This window comes from Leuciscus leuciscus (assembly GCF_965113295.1).
Source record: "Leuciscus leuciscus genome assembly, chromosome: 9".
NCBI lineage: Eukaryota > Metazoa > Chordata > Actinopteri > Cypriniformes > Leuciscidae > Leuciscus > Leuciscus leuciscus.
In genome coordinates, this window is record NC_138733.1 from 37,521,746 (window position 1) to 37,542,623 (window position 20,878).

Here is a 20,878-nt window from a genome sequence, read left to right on the forward strand (position 1 = left end):
AAAGTGTATACACATCAATAAAAACGCAATAAAGCAAAATGTATAACATATACAGAACATTTGCTGCAAGTAAAATAAAATTGCAATATCCTTACCATTTCTCTATCAGGTTGTTTTCATTGGGCATATGAAAGCTTACAGTTGAATTACTCAATTTCTTTTATATTCCATGGATCAAACATCCACCTTCATGTCCATCATGATTAAAAAAATAATACCAGGCTACAGTTCAATCCAGCAATAAACGAGAATTCCAACAAATCCAGTTTTTCTTCATCAACTATTTACAAAATTATTTATCAGGAGTCCCAAACATGCACGACCCGAAATGTCCGCAGCAGGAGATACAGCACGAGGCCACATGACAACATGAATGAGAACGCATGACCCTAATGAGAGATTGAAGACCCTCTGATGTCTTGCCAGAGGCGCCTCCAGGAAATGTTTAATGGGGTGGCCAGAGGGGGACAGTAAAACACCTAGGGTGGCACACTAAAACATACACTGGAAAAAAATCTTACCTTCATTTGTAATTTCAAGATCTATTTCTACTTTATCTAACCCACAAAAATGACTTCTTTATCTAACCCACAAAATTAAATGAATTTATTGGATGTAATTTGTCAAGTTGATATGCAGATTAAATTAAATGTTTTACTTGCATGAAACCTGTTAGTTTAGATGTTCTTACATAAAGCACATTTATTCACTGTTTCTTGCGATTGTAAATACATTTATACTATGCATCGAAAGGAAAATTCCTGATCCACTCTGCCAAAAAACAAAACCTAAAAGGAAATTAACATTTATTTAATAATCAATTAATTAATTAATCAAATGTATTTAATAATCAAAACTCAAATAATACACAGTTGTACAAACATTTAAATTACACATAGGGCAGTTTTTATATAAACTTTTTAGTAATAGAATTATGCTTCTACTCCAATTTGTTGGTGAAATATAACCATTTAAAAAAACGGCAGTAATAGTAGAGTGGCACAATAGAGTGGCATTATCTAAGAAACTTTTGTCTGAATCGTAACCTTTAGTTCTCAGGGAACCGAGGTTACATTCAGAAACCGGAGACATTCCCTTTCGAGATGGTCTCTCGACATTGCGTACAGCAGATGCTGCCGCATTGGGGAACGTGTGCAGTCACGCTGTGTTATCGCGAAGGGCCATACATAACCCTAACCCTAACTTAGTATAACATAAGCAGAAAAAGTACATATGCCGCCTGGGCGGGATATTCCTTAATAATGATAATTCAGCTAAGCCCGGCCTATCACTACGGGGCTCGTTAGGAGTATTTACGCACAAGCCAATAGAAATCGATTGAGAGGGTCTCCTTAATTTGCTTTCTTAGCAAACCTGGTTGAATCCCAAGCTCCCAGACAGGGAGGGTGCGGCCAAGACAGTCACTGAATGAGAACGTACATAATATTGAGTAGAAGAGGTGAAAAACAGCGCTAACTATCAGAAACATTGACAAGACAATAGGTAATGCAATTACACAGCAAGCAGCAAGTCTAGCTCAGCACACAGTATGTGATATACTACTGTGACGATATACTACAATCTTATGCAGTAATACATTCCGCTAGCCAGGCCTAGCTAACAAAACAACATAGAGTTCAGGGGCCAGGGAACCACTGAAGTTATAAAGCGAGCATTGAGCTCTGCGCTCAATGGAGAATAAACATTTACAGGCTCTATCCTCCCTGCAAACCGTGGTACAGATCATAGAACTGACTGAGACGGCACCATCAGTACAGTAAAGGACCTGAGAAGTTAGCGAAGAGACTTTAGAAGAGACAAAATTATAGAATTTGGCAAAGGTGTTTTGTGAACAGTTCATACAGTTCAAGATGGCGCCCGGTGGTGTGTTGGCTGCTCGTCTTGCTCAGTTTGTTTTATTGTTATCACTTTTTGTGCTGTGTTTACTTCCTCAATATGGCCAAACTCTATGGACTTACGATCGTCAAGCACTATTTAATATCCGTTCATCTGTATTCGACCTCTCTGGCGCTGGACAATCTTGTTTTCATCCCTGGCTTGTGAGAACCCTACCCACGGAGATAATTCGGCCGATGGGGAATGCCAGTGATAGGAAAAGAAAAAAACGCAGAAGGAAGCGTGGCTGCAGAGCGGGTGCGGCGGAGAAAGCAAAGAAAGCGTGGAATGTTTTTTCCTTGAGGACGCGGGATTTGCGATTCCCGTGCCTTCGCGCTGCCTGTCCAGTGGTGCTGCTGTCCGTGCCCAGACCTTTTGTATCAAAGCGGTCGTACCACATCAGGAAAGGTATAAATCACGGTAATTTGTGCTACGTGCAGAAGATAAAAGAGTGTGGGGGCGCGGATGTACCGACTGGGAGTACTCTGGTAAGGACGGCATTAGTCAATGCCAGATCCCTTGCAAACAAATCATTTATTTTAAATGATTTTTATATACACAACGACTTGGATTTTTTATTTATTGTTGAGACATGGATGAATGCTGTTGATCTCACCCCTATTATGGAAGCAACTCCGGCTGACTGTGATTTTTTCACGTCTCCTAGAAACTCTGGGCGAGGCGGTGGCCTTGCCATTATTTTTAACAAACGTTTTAAATGTCGTTTATTACCTTTTAGGAACTATCAGAGTTTCGAAGCCCAATTGATGATGTTGGACTATAAAAATCCGGTGCTCTGTGTAAATGTTTATCGTGCACCTAAATATCACAAAGACTTCATTGAGGATTTCTCAGACTTTTTGTCCCACATTGTACTATTGTCTGATGCAATCTTAATTGTTGGTGATTTTAATGTTCATGTTTGCTGCCCAGGAAAACCTATGGTTGCCGAATTCCTAGGAATGTTGGACTCTTTTAATTTGACTCAATCTGTTAGGAGTGGCACACATGAACTTGGTCATTCTCTCGATCTTGTTCTGTCTTTAGGAATTTCGATCTGCGATCTTAATATTATTCCACATAGTTTTTCTGATCATTGTCCAGTGGTATTTAATGCGAAGCTTACAAGTGTATGTCCTTCTGCTCCTATGTCGGTGGTATATACCCGTGTACTCACCCCACTTACAGTATCAGAATTTTTAAATCATTTTATTGCCGCTCCACAAATCCCTTGTATCGAGTCAGCACCCCCCTCTGTCGATCCAGATGAGTTGACTACAAAGTTTAATTCTGTCTGTATGAATATCATGGACTCTATTGCTCCATATAAAACAAAGGAAAGAAAAAACAAAACACAACCTTGGTTAAATGAACAGACTCGGGCTCTTAGGCGGGAATGTAGAAGAACAGAAAGGAGGTGGAGGAAAGATAGGTTGCAGGTGTCCTTACAAATGTTAAGGGAAAGCCTGACAAAATACCAAAAAGCTGTGAATGATTCTAGAGCATGCTACTTGTCTGATGTGATTGCTAAAAATCCACCACGTGAACTTTTTGCTGTTCTCAATAGACTGATCTGTCCAAGTACAAAACCTAGCCTTACTGTAGCATCGGCGACGTGTGATTCTTTCTTGAAATTTTTTGTCGAGAAAATAAATGGCATCAAGGGAAATTTTTCATCCATGGTTGCTAATCCAGTGTTATCAGATTTAACTGAGATGGTTTCTTTTAGTCAGTTTGAACTAGTATCAATTTCTGATATTAGAAATGTCATTCTTCACTTAAAGCGATCGTTTTGTCCCTCTGATGCAGTTGCACTGTCCTTTCTTAAGGAAGGTGTCGATATAGTTAGCCCAAGTATTTTATCTATTATTAATAGTAGTTTACAGAATGGCATCGTACCGCTTTGCCTTAAGCAAGCTATTGTTGAGCCCTATCTTAAAAAAACAAACCTGGATCCTTATGATCTAAAAAACTATCGGCCGATTTCAAAATTGCCTGGCTTGTCCAAGGTACTTGAAAAAGTTGTGCTTAAACAAATATCTACTTTCCTAACAAAGAATAATATCTTGGATAAATTTCAATCTGGCTTTAGGGGTGGTCATAGTACAGAATCAGCCCTTTTAAGGGTTGTTAATGATCTATTTTTAATTACAGATGCAGGTAATCATGCAGCATTAATTTTATTGGACTTGTCAGCAGCTTTCGACACCATTGATCACCGGATCCTTCTGACTCGTTTAAAGCAGTTCGTTGGTATTCAGGGGATGGTCCTAAAATGGTTTGCCTCTTATTTGGATTGTAGATCCTTTTTAGTGAAGATTGGTAATAACTATTCCGCACCGTCACCCATTTGCTGTGGGGTCCCACAAGGGTCCATTTTAGGTCCCACACTGTTTTCACTGTATATGCTCCCGCTGGGAATGATTTTTAAGAAGTTTGGCATCTCTTACCATCTGTATGCAGATGACACTCAAGTCTATGTGCCTTTGAGATCCGGTGGTAGGGATTCAAATGCCATTCTTCTTAAATGTCTGGAGGAAGTAAAGCTGTGGATGGCTGAAAATCTCGTCCAATTGAATGAAAGCAAAACAGAAATTATCATTTTTGGTCGCACAGCTGGTAGCCAAATGTTAATTGATCAATTGGGCCCGTGGAAGGGATATTTGCAGGATCAGGTAAAGAACTTGGGAGTCATTTTTGATTCATCCTTAATTTTTGATCGACAGATAAAGACAGTAGTACGCAACTGCTTCTTTTATTTAAGAGCAATAGCAAAACTGAAGCCAATTCTCTCAGCCAGTGATCTGGAAAAAGTTGTCCACGCGTATATTTTTTCACGCCTAGATTATTGTAGTGCACTTTATGTTGGGACCTGTCAAACACACATTGCCCGTTTGCAGCTTGTACAAAATGCTGCTGCAAGGCTGTTGATGAATGCTGGGAAAACAGACCATGTTACCCCCCTTCTATCTGCGTTAGGTTGGCTTCCAATACAATTTAGGATACAGTATAAGATCTTGATATATGTTTTTAAAGCACTACACGGAATGGCGCCAGAATACTTGGCTGAGCTCATCAAGCCCTATAGCACAGGTGTAAGACTAAGATCAGCAAACAAGTTTCTCTTAACGATTCCCCGGGCGCGTCTTAAAATGAAAGGTGACCGTGCTTTCACCGTTGCTGGTCCTAGATTGTGGAATAATCTACCACTGGACGTTAGATCCTCCTTGAATCTGAATGTTTTTAAGGGCCGTTTAAAACCTTATCTGTATTCCTTGGCTTTTTAGTATTTTTGTACATGGATGTTGTATGTCTTGTTTTTCCTGTCCTATTGGTCTTATTGCAATGTACAGCACTTTGGAACTACGGTGGTAGTCTGTAAGGTGCTATATAAATAAATGAACGAACGAACGAACGTGAAGCCCATCCTGCTGCTGAACAAATATCCCCTATAGGTACACCCCTCGCACATGCCTAAGAGGAAGCCATACCCTCCTGGAGTTAGCTTGCACGCTAATGGGGCAAGTTGCATTCTGTGAATCATAAGCTAGGGGATATCGCATCCACAACCCAATGGGATTGCCTCTGTTTTGACACCATTACACCTTTAATGCGACTGGCATAACATACAAAAAGCTGTTCAGAGAGTCTGATTTGCTTGGTGCGTTCAACATTGATGTGCAGAGCGAGTACAGGACAAAGCAGCTGCGGAGAGGGGTTTTCCGCGACCTTAGACCCATTCTGAGTGTAAGGAGAGAGGGTTTATCACATGATTTCTGAACGGCATTGAAAGCACTTTAGGCACATAACCCTTCCTTGGCCTCTGTCCATCATGGCCTCCTAATCATCCTCATATACTGATTGGCTTCATCACTGTCTCCTCTCCACCAATAAGCTGGTGTGTGGTGGGCGTTCTGGCGCAATATGGCTGCCGTCGCATCATCCAAGTGGATGCTGCACATTGGTGGTGGTTGAGGAGATTCCCCCCTTCCATGTAAAGCGCTTTGAGTGCCGAGAAAAGCGCTATATAAATGTAATGAATTATTATTAATTATTATTATTATTCAGAACGACTTAACAGTCATTAAAACCAAAGCTTAAGCAGGATTAGTTGACTGACAAAACGTGCATGTCACCTATTCGCTTAACAGAAACGAGTGCAGTAAAAGCACTGTCTTGAGAGAGAGAACTTTGATTGAAGTGGCTGGAAAGGGGAGCATGCCAGGGAGGACACTTAGGACTAGAGATAGGTCCCAATTGGGAATTGTGGTCAGGCAAGGAGGGTTCAACCGTCTTGCGCTGTGTAAAAACTTTAATACCAGATCACTCTTTCCCACTGACTGTTCATCAAAACCATTATGAAAAGCAGATATAGCAGCTACATATGCTTTGAGCGTATCATCCAAGCGTTCTTGCAGAAAGGACAAAATGAATGAGATTGAGCAGTTCGCTGGATCTAAACACTTTGAGTCACACTAATCAGTGAAAACCTTACATTTATGTGCGTAGAGGCATCTGGTGGACTGGGCCCTCACCTCAGAAATCGTTTTAATCACCTGCTGGGTCAATGAGAGCTTCAGAGCTGCTTTAGAGTTGGCGAACTCCATTGAGTGGCCAGACATGCAAGTCCCACAACCTCGGCTTGGGGTGCCAGATCGAACCGTTCGCTTAAGATAGGAGGTCCTTCCTCAGAGGAATGGACCATGGGGGGTCCGACAGCATTTAGAGAAGGTCAAGTCAAGTCACCTTTATTTATGTAGCACTTTTTACAATACAGATTGTTTCAAAGCAGCTTTACAGTGATAACAGGAAAATAATGCAACAAAGTTTGTTTCGGCTGTACAGCAGATCTAGAAGAAAGAAGTTTCATAGTCCAGCTTAAGTAACTTAAGTGATGGGTTAATTTTTGTTGTAAAAAAGTTATTCATTTAGTTCATATATCTATACAGCAGCTCAGTTCAGTTCTCATATAATGATGTCAATGCAGGCAAATCAATAATATTGTTGAATATTAAATGTCCCCAACTAAGCAAGCCAAAAGCCAAAGGCGACAGTGGCAAGGAACCAAAACTCCATCAGTGACAGAATGGAGAAAAAAAACTTATAGAAAAACCTTATATCGCAATAGATGTGAAGGACTATAATGCATCAAGAGCTCGCTCAAGTTCTGAGGAGCTAAACAATTTAGTGCTTTATAAGTAATTAGCCAGATTTAAAAATGTATGCATTGATAATTGTGGATGATTCTGCATTATGTTATGTATAAATATGACCCTTCTTCCTTAATAAACTTGAAAATGTTATGGTTCTGCACTGTCTCTGTGTCTGCTTGATCATTCTCCCGAGATCTCGTGCTGCTGCTGCTGCCACACATCACAGGGGTTAAGGCGCCTGTTTCCAACTGATGACTGATAGCTTTGAGGCTGCAGATAGTCTACTTGAAAATAGACTAGGGAGTCAATGCAGTGTTGACCGAACCGGGCTGATATGGTCATACTTTCTGGTTCTAGTAAGAACTCTAGTTGCAGCGTTTTGGACCAGCTGGAGTTCATTTATTAAGCGTGCAGGGCAACCACCCATAAGAGCATTACAATAATCTAGCCTTAAAGGGATACTTCACCTCTGGAAAGATGAATGTGTATTTAAAAATGGTAATTTAAGTAGAAGAAATGTGAAATTATTTTTGAATTTGGAGCTTTCTAGACTGAGAAAAGCCAGAAAATTTATTTTTGGCTTATGTGGATGAAAGACAACAACTAGGAGGCCACTCCCAAGCCACGCCTACCGGTAAGAGAGCGCAGTTTAAAGGAGTCATGACCTCGTGTTACCTTGGATACCCAACGCTCTATTATAGTATAGTCTAAAAAAGTGGAAAAAAAATAAACACAGAGCTCCTCAGACCCTTATTTCTAAAGGCATTATTGTCTCGCGAGATCTGATGCGATGTTTTGGCTGTCGTGGACGGTCATTATAATAATGCAAATGAGGGGCGCGTTGATTGGCGCATTAGCAGTTAGCTGATGTTTGTTAACGTACACACAGTAGAGCAATAAAAACACAGTCTTACCGTTTCAATTTCAGGCAGGTCTCTGATGGTGGGGATGGCACCTTTTCCCAAACGGAGCTTCGAGGCCAACTTCGCCTGATATTGTCCCAAATTACTAAATGAATCCTGTGTAAAATGTTTAGCGCAGACACCAAACGTTAGGCCAGTTGAAAGGTTTGTTGGGACAGCATCATTAAAAATGAATTTCATCCACTGATCCCTGATAGTTTCGTCCGTTTTGGGTAGAGAAAACACATTAGAATGCTGTTTATGGCAGTCAACCACAGAGCAACGCAGGTGTGCACTTGGTTTCTCCATCTTTCTTTGCCGAATGAATATGAGGGGGAGAGGGGGAGAGGAGTAGGGCGTGGCTTCCTGCTGCGCTGTCCATATATGGCATATCCTCCACCGTCGTGACGTCAAGCCAGGGTAGAAATCAAAATCTCGTATTTGAGTGCGCGTGCACGTGGGATATTTTACAAACCCTGAGGTAAACAAACGCTTCACTTTTAAATATCGGCTTCCCGGCCAGTGTATAATCGTTAGGCAATCATAACATACATTGATTCTCGTGGAAAAATGCAAAATGTGGGTCATGACACCTTTAAAACAACAAGACTAGGCTACTAGTGAGTCTCCGTGAGGAGTCTGCCCAGGATTTCGAGATCGCCCAAAATGTCCGGGATTCGGCTTTTGCGTTCTACAGTCGCCATTCATTATGTTTACTGTGGCGAGCAGGACGAGGCTGAGGGGCGCGGGAGAAAGGCGCGAGGCCGGTGGCGTGATTACTGAGACGCACCGGTCTCGTATCTCTCACGGAGGAGCGGGAATTTTCTTAGCAATGTTAAAATGCACATCAACCGATCACTTGTTTAGCGTTCATGTAAACACTACATTCAGATTAACCAATCGGAATGAATTCAGTTAGACTGAAACAAAAGGTGTGCATGTAAACAATGAATGGCGACTGCAGAAAGCAAAAGCCGAATCCTGGACATTTTGGACGATCTCGACGGCCAGAAGAGGACGGTAACCCCTACTACTCAGCTTTCTCCACAGAATGAGAGCCTGCTAGCTTAGCTTCCAAAAAAAAGATGTCTGACACTGTGTACATTCTGTGAGTGAGATCCCACCCTCTATGGGCGGGTTGAAAACATGCGGGACAGCCCCTACTACTGGCTGTAGTCTTTAGCCTCTGGCCAAAAAATCCTCCGATGACGCAAAATGACGATTTTCCAGACAAAAAATACATAAATCTCTCGTCTCAGGGGGACATGAGGGAGGAAAGCACGGTAATTCGAAAATACTACAGGTTTTCTACTAATACAAAGCTTAATGCTAAATCCTGAAGTATCCCTTTAAGGTCATAAACACGTGACATGACCTAAGATGGAAAAATGCAGTTTTACAGAGGCTAGAAATATGGCTTTCAAATGAAATAACACACCAAGGTTCCTAACTGACAACGAAGACTTGACAGAGCAGCCATCAAGACACGTGTTAGGTTATTACGTGCAGAGGTTTTTGGTCTAATATTTAAAATATTATTTTTTTTTCAGAATTATGTTGTAGGAAATTACTAGTCATCCCATTTTTATATTAACTATGCATTCTGTGAATTTTAGTGAATTGATCAGGGCGTGAAGAAATATACAGCTGAATATCATCAGCACACCAGTGAAAACTAATCCCATGCTTCAAAAATGATATCTCCCAAGGGTAGCATGTACAGGGTGAAAAGCAACAGTCCTATTACTAAGCCTTGCAGTATTCCATACTGAACTCGATATGACATCTCTTCGTTTACTACTACAAATTGATAGTGGCCAGATAAGTCTCTGTGTCTGCATCCAATTTAATCTGAATTGGATGCATACGATATCCGATAATTTTAAAATGCTTTGTGATAATCTAAATCTTTTTCAATTGGTAGACTCACCCACTAGGCCTAACTCGAAATCTCTGGAAAAATCTACTTTAATAGATCTTGACATTACAAATGTCCCACATAAATACTCTTCAGTTTCTGTATTCGCAAATTATATCAGTGTTGTGACAGTAGTTAAAAATATGAAGTTACCTCAGCAAAATAAAAAAATGGTTACTAGGCATTTTATGAAATATTTTATTGAACAAGCATTCTTATACGATCTTGCTCAAATTGATTGATTTTAATACCGGATGTTGATTGGGCATGGGAATACTTTTATGATAGTTTTATGTTAATTATCAATAAGCACGCACCCATGAGAAAATATAGAGTTAAATGCCGTGATAATCCATGGTTTTCGACCGCCTTATGTGATCTAATTCAAGAGTGGAATGCCGCATGGGCTAAGGCTAGAAAAACAAATCTAAATTCTGACAGGCTGCACTTTAGGCAGCTTCGATGCAATGTGGCAATCAGAAAATTCGGTTTTTAGTTTTCATGATATAACGACATTACACATTTGTTTGTTTTTTACTCAAAGTTTGATGAATGGAGACAATCTCCTTTGTCAGCCATATGGCTTTGATGCTGGTGTTTACTTCCGGGTTAGATTGGGATTTCCCAAATGGGTGGGCGCTTCCAGGGTCGCATATTTAAATATATGGAAAGTACCAAATGTAGTACCAAAAGGTTATTTTCCTTTTACAAATGTATTAAGAAAATATTTCAAAGAATATTTAATGATTGCATATTCAGTAATTGTCATTTTCTGTTACCACAGATGTCCAGTTCTTCTGTAATTAAGAGATTAATGTTTTGTTTTGTTTTGTTTTTCTCTCTCACACTATCTGGATACAGAGTTTAAACCAACAAGTCCAGTTACTATTCTGGTGGGAATTTAGAGTATTTAAGCCAGACCTTTTCAGCCTTTGGGGAGGACGGGGGTCAGTGAGTTAAGCGGAGGTTGTGTTTGTGCTGTTTAAAGCAAATTTACTTTGTTCTTTGTTAGAAAAAGTGTGCGCTGAGTAAAGCGTTCGTAAATATTATTTTTTCCCCTTTAATTTATTGTTTTTTTCTTTTTCTTTATTCGTATTCACAGACTTGTAATTTGTATCACAATTTTTGATATTTGATTATTAAAATTCACTCTCTTTGGATTATCCTGGTTTACACTTGTGGAAGAAATGGTATCTTTAAGATCTGTGTGACCATCATAAGACAGTAAAAGAGCACACACAAAGCTTATTCTAATATGGAATTGTATTGGAGTGTTGGTAGGTGACAGGAGGGCCTCCACTCAAGGATACAATACGATGAACAAGTCTAAGAATGTTCCACAAATGGTCAAAAATACCATCATTGGCCTAGAAAGATAACATTCTGGGAGTCAAGACTATAAAGGAGAAAAGATGCCCTCCCTTCACTGTCACATTCTGCAGCCACTCTGTGTGACTGTACGACTGCTGGCCTTTTCTTGCAAGAAAATAAACCTCATCAAAGACAATTGGAATCTTATTCAGTGATATAAGTATCACCTCCCTTGGTCCCAAACGGCATACATTATGACATAGACCCATATCTAAACTTCGTGTTCTCTCTAAACTTTTGGAAAAATTAGTTAATGAGCAATTGACACGGTATTTAAATAGTCATAATATTTTGTCTATTAACCAATCTGGATTCTGTAAAGGGTACAGTACGTCTACAGCCGTTTTAAAAGTCTTGAATGACATAGTGGAGTCCTTAGATGACAAGAAACACTGTGCGTGTCTTTTTATTGATTTATCAAAGGCCTTCGACACTGTGGATCATGATATGTTATTAAAAAGGCTTTGATCAGTAGGACTATCAGAAAATGTTATTTTATGGTTTACTGCTTATTTAAAGGGAAGAACCCAATGTGTACAGGTGGAAGGTATTCAGTCAGATCCACTGGAGGTTGTTAAGGGAGTCCCTCAAGGATCTGTGTTGGGGCCGCTATTATTCAGCATATATATAAATTTTAATATTGATAATACAAGGTTTCATTTTTCATGCAGATGATACTATTATTTATTGTTCAGCTCCCTATAAGCAGCAATCTGTGGCTTTTTTACAATCTGCTTTCGATATCACCCAAAATAGGTTTTGTGCCTTGAAGCTGGTCTTAAATGATAAAAAAAATTAAATGCATGTTATTTCATACTCATAAATTTCTTCTGAAAATACAGTCTCTCTTTGGACTTCTCAGGGGAGTCTGATTACATCAGTATCAGAGTTAAAAAACCTCAGTATTATTATCGATAATTAACATTACATTTACAATAACATTACGGTTAGTTCACATTTCAAATATTTGAGGCAAAAACTCAAGAAAAAAATTGGATTTTATTTTAGAAACAAGTCATGTTTCTCATTTAATGCGAGGAAGAAACTAGTTCCTGCTACTTTTTTACCAGTTTTTGACTATGGGATGAAGTCTATCAGCACGCTCCCTCTTATCTTCTTGTCTCTTTGGATGCTTTGTACCATGGTGCTCTGAGATTTATAACTGATTGTAAATGTTCAACACACCATTGTGACCTATACAGAAGGGTTGGTTGGCCTTCGTTGAATTTTCGAAGAAAAATGCACTGGTATTTGTTGATATATAAAGCTATATTGGGTTATCTGCCCTCTTATCTTTATTGTTTTATTAAACGGAAACTGCCTGGCAATACTCATTGCGTTCTGAATCAAATTACAACCTGTGTGTGCCTTTTGCCAGAACCGAGCTTGGTAAAACCTCTTTTAAACATGATGCAACCTCTGATTGGAATCTTCTCCAGACTGAGATGAAGCTAAAAAATGTTGTGTCTTGTAGTCAATTTAAAATTGTATTAAGTAATCTTCAGAGTAGGCATGTGCCGGTATCACATTTTCATGCTGCGATTAATTGAGTGATCTTTCATCACGGTATACGGTATTATCACGATATTTTAATTGCACATGAGAAACAAATGGATTAGGGGGGGAGGATGCAAAAAATAAAATAAAACTTGCATCACAAGGTGTAATTGTGATTGTCAAAACATTTGGTAAATAAACTGAATTTTATTAAGTTTAGTGACAACATGTTACAATGATTACATGGTACAATGACTGGTAGGCTACTGTTTGTATTGCTTAACACAAATTTAACGATTTCAATTCAATACTTGGGATTTGATTTAAATTTTGATTCAATATTGACTAATTTTGGATAAATATTAGGAAGGCTACAGTAGATAGCCCACATGTTATTTTTTTCTCATGAAAAATAAATATCTCACATAATGCTATGTAACCATATAGAGCCCTATCAGCTGGTATTATTAAAGGTTACAAATAACTAATTAAATCAAATATAATGTGGTTTTCATTATAATAACAATTATGTAATGACACACGTAAAAAATATAATAAATATGTAAAAAAGTGCAGTGCACATATTCAGCAAAATACTCCTCTTTATCTATATGTTTTAGTCATCTAACATGCTGCTGGTCATTAAATGGTTTAAATGTAACGTTCTGTGACACAATTGTTCTCCTGTTTCATATCAAAAGTAACCTGCTCTGTCTTGTTTGACGGTCTTCGTGTCCTCTTTGCTCCGCGATTTTTCTCTGCGTGAGAAAACGGATGTGTGGCGTGAAGTGTGAAGAGTCTCGCGCTGAATGCGTCGAGTTGGCAGCTCTGCTTTTAGAAGCGGGATGGATCCGGATAGATCGGCGGCGGCCATAGACTGTAGGCGGTGGCGTTCCTCCTTCCACATGCTGCTTCTCCATGTGAGGACTGTTTACATTAGACTAGAAGTGCGCACCGGCCGCATGCTTATACACGTGGCGATTGTTTACATCAGAGTGCGCACGTGTTTCGCGCAGCATATACGCAGTGTTTGTTTAAGCGGTTGATGGAAAATAAGCTATAATGCGCGTTCTAAAAATCTAAATTCGGATCTATTATTTTTCACGGTATTTTGAAGTGCCCGCGATAACAATATCGTGCATATTCATTACCGCGATTTATCGCATTACCGAATACCGGCACATGTCTACTTCAGAGTAAATTAATGTTGTGTAAATGTTTTTAACCAGTTGCATGGTTTATGTTTATATGTAATGAGGTTTTTTTTTCTTCTTTTTTGTTTTTGTTTTGTTTTTTGTATGTCGTAACTTTGATGTATAACTGTATATGTAAACTCAGCTGCCTATCTTGGCCAGGACACTCCTGTAAAAGAGATTTTAATCTCAGTGAGTCTTCTCTCTTCTCCTCTCATGATTTGAACCATGCCAATGCAATTCCACTAATGCCAACATCATTTTCAGGTCTATTCAAGAGAATGTTGTGATCGATAGTATCCAATGCAGCTCTAAGATACAGTAACACTAGAGAGTTCGGGTTATAAGAGCAAATAATTTGTAACTCAGTGAGCAGTCTCAGTACCATGATATGTATACCATTTACCATATATACAATTTCTTTCTAAAAAGGAACATAGTTGTGAGTATACTGCCTAATTCTCTCAAGGTTTAATAACAGCCAGCTTAAAAGTTTTTGGTACGTATCCAAATGAAAATTATTAATTAATAATATTAAGAAGAGGAATTATGACCTCTAGAAGCATCTCTTTCAGTAGCTTAGATGGTATAGGGTCTAACATACATGTTGTTGATTTTGATGATTTAACAAGTTTAGACAATTCTCCTATAGCAAATAATGAATGGAACTGTTCCTCAGGGGGTCTATAGCGTGACGTCTGATGCGATACTGTAGTAGATGGTTGCATGGTTATACTTTCTCTTTTAATAGAATCAATCTTGCAAGTAAAGAAATTCATTAAGTCATTACCCCTGTGCTGTTTGGAAACACCTGAAGCTTTATTTCTTGTTAATTTAGCAACTGTATCAAATAAATACCTAGGGTTGTATTTGTTCTCTTCTAAGAGAGCAAAAAAGTAAGCATATCTTGCAGTTTTTTAGAGCTTTTTGTATGCAAAAACACTTTCCTTCCACGAAATACAAAATATCTCTAGTTTTGTTTTCTTCCAGCTGCTCTCCATTTTTCTGGCTGCTCTCTTAATCTTCTATAACGCCAAATGAGCAACCGTGTATAAAGTGCTGGAAAAAAGAGAGTCTATAGTTTCTGTTGCAACATCGAGTTCTTCTATAAAATAAGCAAAATTTTTGATAAAATTTGATTTAGCCTGTATACAGTAGCTAGTACAAATGTCGAATGGAATTTATTAACCACTGTCGCCTTTAAAGGGATAGTTCACTTTGAAATTAATTTTTGGTATGTTTTAGCTTACCTCAAGGGCATCCAAGATGTAGGTGTCTTTTTTTCCGCAGTAGTTTCAATTTTGATATTTTTAGGTCAAACCGTTCTTGTCTGTCAGTCATATAATGCAGGTCGATGGTCACCACCTCAAAGAGCATGCACAGAGTCCAAATTAAAACAATTCCCCGTCGTCCAAATTAAACAATTCCCCATTGTAAGTACACATTGATGGCCTAAGACACGAAACGAGCGGTTTGTGTGAGAAAACGAACAGTATTTATATCGTTTTTACCACTTATACGCAGCCATGTCGAAGTGATCTGATCTGACGTGTGCGCAGACTGGTGCATAGATATATACACTAGATGTCGCCTTAAAGACATTCGTTCCAATGAACTGCCGTAGACAAGGCGACATCTAGTGTATATATCTATGCACCAGTCTGCGCAGTGCGCACACGTCAGATCAGATCACTTCGACATGGCTGCGTATAAGTGGTAAAAACGATATAAATACTGTTCGTTTTCTCACACAAACCGCTCGTTTCGTGTCTTAGGCCATCAATGTGTACTTACAATGGGGAATTGTTTAATTTGGACGACGGGGAATTGTTTTAATTTGGACTCTGTGCTTGTGTTTTGAGATAATGACCATAGACCTGCATTATATGACTGACAGACAAGAACGGTTTGACCTAAAAATATCAAAATTGAAACTACTGCGGAAAAAAAGACACCTACATCTTGGATGCCCTTGAGGTAAGCTAAAACATACCAAAAATTAATTTCAAAGTGAACTATCCCTTTAATAATATTGATCTGCCTGCATTAACACCATTATATGAGAACTGAACTGAGCTGGACGATGACATCACGGTTTTCTCCAGAGCGGCTATAGATATAAATGAACAAAATAACTTTTTTACAACAAAAATTAAACACCACTGAACTTACTTAAACTGGACTGTGACACTATTTTCTTCTGGAAACAAACTTTGTTGCATTATTTTCCTGTTATCTCTGTAAAGCTGCTTTGAAACAATCTGTATTGTAAAAAGCGCTATATAAATGTGATATCATATACAAAATATCATTTACAAAAAGTGCTTTTGTAGAAACGGATCATATTCAGCAAACCAAACTTTATCAGTTGGTCACCCCATATATATATATATATATATATATATATATATATATATATATATATAGGCCTATTATAGTTTTTTTGTATTTCCTAGTTCTGGGAACAGACACAGTCTCTATATGATGATATCTAGGTGAAAGAGTCTCTATGTGATGGGATTTATCTGACCTCAGTGACGTGAAACAGTTAGCAGACGGTCAGTTTAGCCAGTCTTTCACTCACTCCTACGAGTCTACATCCCTACCAGAAGCCTACGATCGGTCAACGAGCGACTTCTCGTGTTTCCATCACAGAGAGCCAACTCATCTCTTCCGTGAGCACTTAACCTAAGAATAATAATTCTTTCCTTTTCCTTTAATCCTCCCTTATTGGGCTTATGCTACTCTGAACAATGCCTGAACGTTGTATTTTGAGCACTTCTTGCATCGTTTTTGCCTCTTCACGATGACTCGCTTAATTTAGTCCTAAATTGTAAGTCGCTTTGGACAAAAGCGTCTGCTAAATGACTAAATGTAAATGTTAAATGTCTGTCTGCTTCCTGACCTGAGCCCCAGATTGTCATGTTTGATCTCTAAGACTATGTGCCATATTACTAGAGAGAAGAGCGGCGGCACCATCCCAGGAGGGATGAATACTATCTCTTTTCAACAGGCCAGGTCTGCCCCAAAAACCTTTCCATTTGTCTATGAATTCTATATTATTTTGCGGACACCACTTAGACAGCCAGCCATTGAGTGAGCACAGTCTACTAAGTATCTCATCACTCCTGTGAACAGGAAGGGGGCCAGAGCAAATTACAGTGCCTGACATCGTACTTGCGAGTTCACACACCTCTTTAATGTTTATTTAAGAAGAAATTTACTGTATAATATATTATATAAAGCATATTGTCCTCGCTAGAGTTCGTTTCTCTTGTTAACTAACGAGTTCATGGACACTAAATGTCTTTCCTGAAGTAAATGTTACGTGACAATGTTTACAAGCTGCTTTATTGGCGTCTTGCGATTGAAACAATGATTAAGTGATTACATGCGTGATACAATTCAGTAAGTTGTACTGTTTTTTTTTTATACATATCTTCTGATGTTCGTTAATGTTTTTTCATGCCATAAGTAGTACAGTACTTTATTTTCTCAATTAGGAGGTACAGATTTCTTTTTAATGTGAAATTATTCTATTAGTAAATTTCCTATTACACTTTCCAATTTAAATCAGCAAATGCTTTTGGCTTGGGGGTCTTATTTACAAGCATAATTTCTCGCCACACAATTTGTTTATTTGGAATAACTGTAATATTCTACATAAGAGGAAAATCCCTGTTTCTTGAAAACTGGTTCAGTAATGGAGTGATGTTAGTGAACCAGCTGTGTGATAATGATGGTAATTAATTCAACTACTCTGATTTTGCTTATAGATACCAATTTCCAGTGTAAGAATTTAATATAGTTTTCAAGGCTATCTCTTTGCAAATTTGTATGCTCTTCAGAAACAATAATAGTGGCTCCATGATTCCCCCAAGCCGTGAAACCACTGTTTGAGAAACTTGAGAAACTTTTATTTCCAGACCCAGAGGGATCCATAATTCAATACAAAACACATACATATTAAAAAACACATACACAAAAACACATACATAGTAAAACACACAGTGTTCAGTGTCTGACATACAGACATGTACCCCAATGGTTCCACAGTCTGGACGACAATCTTACAGAACTTCGTCTAGGGTTAGTTAACACAGCAATTAGGTCATTTTTTGACTCAGACACCCTACCCATAAATCTAAACATTAAGTTACGCAAGACTGCAGCACAGGTAGGTACCCCGGCACTAACAAACATATGGCTTGCACTGGAGTCTCGTGGAACTCTTAGCAGCAGCCTCATGCTGTCATTATAAGCTACTGTGAGCTTTCTAATGCTATCTTGCTTGTAACGGCACCACAGATAGGCAGTGTACAACGGTGTACAGTATGTTCTAAAGAGTGAAATCTTCACAGGGACAGAGCACATACTAAACTTACGACACAACATGTTCGCCTGCACATACAGCTTACGACGCTGCCTATAAATATCCTTGTCATCAGACAGGTCATTTGCAATAATATGTCCAAGATATGTAATATCTGTGCATACATCAAGTACAGTACCAGATAGATAAAAATCAGGGAAATGTGAATATTTATCTTCTCTACTTCTTATAGTCATAATTTTACTCTTTTTTGGATTATACTTTATATCAAAATCTACTCCATACTGTGTGCATAGTCTCAAAAGCTGTTGTATACCAGCACTACATGGGCTAAAAATGACCAAGTCATCAGCGTACATAAGATGATTAATTAGTGAGTCACCAACCCTACAGCCTGTACCACAAACATTTAAAATCATAGACAAATCATTCATATACACATTAAAAAGAAAAGGAGACAAAATTCCACCCTGTCGAACCCCATTGGTCACTTTAAAAGGAGCCGTTGTTACACTCCCCCATTTAACTCTCATTGTCTGATGAGAATACCAATAGACCAAGATTCTAATCAAATAGCCTGGAACCCCACTTTTAATCAATTTTAAAAACAATTTTTGATGATTAACACGGTCAAATGCTTTAGAGGCATCAATGAAGCACAAGAACATTGTGGAATTTTGTTTATTATATCTATCTAAAATTTCCTTTAGTGCAAAAATACATAAATCAGTACCATGCTTTCGTTTAAAACCAAATTGATTATCCGTAGACAGGACGTACCTCTCAAGTCTACACAAAATAACTGTCTCCAACACTTTTGACATAACACTGGCCAACGCTATTGGCCTATAGTTATCTGAGCTATTCAGCTTCCCCACTTTATCCTTAATAACAGGTACCAGCTCAACAGACAGCATAGAATCAGGTAACTCTCCATGAAAAAAAAACCCTGTGTAGCACATAGCCACCAAAGGACACAGTTTCTTACTGGCAAGTTTAAGATGTTCAGCTGTAATATGGTCCGGACCACATGCCTTATTATCTCTTAGCTTCAATATTACTTCATGGATTTCAGAAGAAGTAATAACAACATCATCATTATACTCCACATTATCCACCACAGACAGATTACTTTTTACACAGTTTAGTAGTTCACAATAATGTTTCCGCCATAACTGTGAAATTTCATCAGGACCAGTCACACCATCTATATTAGACGGAAGAGATATTTTGCAATTATTAATAGTTTTAATTTCTTTCCAGAAAGAATATTCTCTGTACAAAAATCCAATTGCAAAATCAGGTCTTTATTTTTGGAGCTTGATCCCTCAATTCCTTCCACCATTACTTATTGGAATAACATTTTTGATTATTTTAAGTAGCCGTATGTATGGTCACTCCCTCTGACATTTTTCTTAACAAATAATAAATAATAAAGTTAAAGAAATATCTTAAACAATTGTTTTTTTTGCAGAAATGTATAAGTTACATTGACACATCCTGCTCTTTTTGTGAGGTTTCATCTGAAACTGTAGGTCATCCAAAATGTGTTTTGTAATTTTTCCTTATCTTATAGACATAACAATTTGGGGTTTTATATAAATGACAAGTATCTAACCAAAGGTTTTTGTATAAACCTTCCTTTTATTGGGAAGTTTTATAAATGCAAATACACAATCTCAATGTCTATTAATAAGTAAGCTATAAAAACATCTAGAACTTGTGCCATGGTTAATATTCTTTCTTAATATGCTTTCATCCGCATTTTGTGGCCTATTTTTCTTCTTTATCTTTCTTTCTTTTTTTTTTCTCTTCCATTTCTTAGAAAACATTTCAATATGTTAATTAGGCTACTTTTAAATAATTTCTCTAGTTAACTATTATGCCATAACTTGTTTACCATTTGAAAGACTGTTTGTGTGTTATTGTTTGTATCCGTAGTTTGTTAAAATTGCAATTAAAAAATAGCAATAAAAAAGGTACATTCTCTACAATGTTATTCCAATATCGTATTTTGTTCTAGGTAGAACATAGCTCTCTGTACAGCGTAGTGGCATAATATGACGTTTACCTTCAATGATCCAATTCATTGATTAACCATTTCAGTCGTTCAGTCTTGTAAGTCGTTCAGTCTTGGTGATTGTATGGGCCATCTCTCGCCACAAGCATGCATTTTGGTCGCCAGGACTCACATAGGTTACACACAGACTCCAAGCATCTCGAATTAACATATACTGCATGTTTTTGGATTGTGGGAGAAACCCATACAGACACAGGGAGAAACTCCAGACAGAAAGGCCTCCTGGAACCAGGCCCTTCTCGCTGTGAGGCGACAGCGCCACCCACTGAATCTGAAGGCTTCTATTGGGTCGTTTGAAAGATCCAATAGAAGCCTTTACATTCGTGAGCAGAAATTGTGTTGAAAACGTCATCAATTTCAGTGTGTGCTGTTGATTAGTATTGCATTATTTGGAGTAAATTATTATCGTTGCTGAAGACAGCGTTGTCACGTGATACTTGTTACTTTTCCCAGTGCCTGTCCAACTGGACCAATTACAGTTGTTTGTGTTTAATGGATAAATCAAGACATGCTATTTATAGCAATTGTTGGGACA